The sequence below is a fragment of the Berghia stephanieae genome, chromosome 6 (genome assembly GCF_034508935.2).
Source record: "Berghia stephanieae isolate SIO BIC M18660-M18661 chromosome 6, UCSD_Bste_1.3, whole genome shotgun sequence".
In the NCBI taxonomy this organism is placed as follows: Eukaryota; Metazoa; Mollusca; class Gastropoda; order Nudibranchia; family Aeolidiidae; genus Berghia; species Berghia stephanieae.
In genome coordinates this window covers 52,562,520-52,564,340 of record NC_088365.1, presented here as the reverse complement: position 1 = coordinate 52,564,340, position 1,821 = coordinate 52,562,520, and positions in this window count along the sequence as shown.

The window sequence follows — 1,821 nt, the reverse complement described above, 5'->3', positions numbered from 1 at the left end:
GATAAACCGTTTTATGTCTTCAACATCAAGTCATATATTATAACAACAACATAATAATATACACAGTGACGGCATATTCGTGATGCTGCAAGGGTTTTTTTTTCATGTATCTCATACATTCAACCAACAATTCACGAACTGATTATACACATACATCCACGCACACACACACATATATGCAGACACACACACACTCACATACACACATATATACGCACACGCATATATATATATATATATATATATATATATATATATATATATATATATATATTTTTTTTTTTTTTTTTTTTTTTTTTATTTTTTTTTTTTTTTTAAACATACACACATACCTATACATACACTTAAGTAAAAAAAAAACAAAAAAACAAAACAAAACAAGCAAAAACAAAACAAAACAAAACAAAAAAAAAAACAAAAAAAACAACAAAAGAAACAAACACAAAAACCCAGAAAAACAAACAAAAACCCTATTTATCTAAGCTGTGAAAAGTTGACTTTTTAAATTTATTTATTAATATTTATAATATGCTCAAATGTTTGGGGTTTTTTGGGGGGGATTTTTATTAGTGTTTGCATCGGTGGACCAGCAGTTTTCTGTCTCGTCTTGTCACAAAACATCAAGCTATGTTAAGCATAATCAGTGGCCGGATGGGTGACAGAGACGTACTTATATTTCCAAAGAAAAAATGTTCTTGAATGCCAAAATCTGTCTGTAATCTCAATCCCGTACAGACAAACGGGCAATAAAAGCCTTTTTACAACCAGAATAAACCACTCATTCTATTTGTTTCCTGTCATAATAATCTGTAACAAACCCATTGTACTCAATGATACGGCATTTGTGAAGCATCCACTCTAAGAGGTAAACTCTCGGGTTGGTTTACACCTGGAAAATTGAATTCATTGTCAGAGATATGTATATCAAGTTCAAAAATCGGTGTGATGTCTGTGTAATATGTGTGCGGCTATGTGGCCAGTGCGGCTATGTGGTCAGTGCCGCTATGTGGTCAGTGCGGCTATGTGGTCAGTGGTTTGACATTCGCTTTCGGATTGAAGGTGCTGAGTTTGGCCTCGCGCGGCGCATAGTTGAATCCTTGGAAGAGGCTCTTTACTCGCATTCTCTCACCGTACTCAGGTGTAAGATGAGTACCTGCCCGTGAACAGCATTGTTTTTATCCGGAATAAGATGTAATATCTCCTGACAGGCGCCATGTCTCGTTCGACATGTTACGTGTTGCTGTTGGTCAGGGACCCCTTGTAAAGAGCTTTGAGCACATTAAGTGGCTATTGCGCTATATAAAAGCTCAATTTAAAAATGTATTACCGTAGAAATTGAATTCATAGTCAGAGATATAATCTTCGCGTATTCTTATTATAATTGAGATAAGCCCCCAAAACACTGCATGTAGATTTATAGATTGAAGAAACCAAGAAAACAAGAACAGTCAAATTTGAATTGTTGATTGGCATCGCCAAAACGCCGGGAGCGGTGGTAGCTAGAAATTATAATCAAACAGTCAGTCATGTTTGGTTTCGTCACAATCTGAAAGATATAATTCTACGCCCAGCCATTTCCTGTTTCCCCAAACGGATCGCAGTCGATGATAAAAACATTTTCCATATTTGCATTTGCCTTGTCAAAACTCATTTATTGCTACAGAGATTTTGTTGTCTGCTGGTTGAACGTGAAAGTAGAGTTTTTACAGTAATTGGAAGCTGGTAAGGCAGTTCAAACTACGATTTGTATGATTATGAATGCAGGGAGCAGGTTTGGATGGTTTACTGTATTTTTGATATTCCTGGATCTGTGGTTTTTTT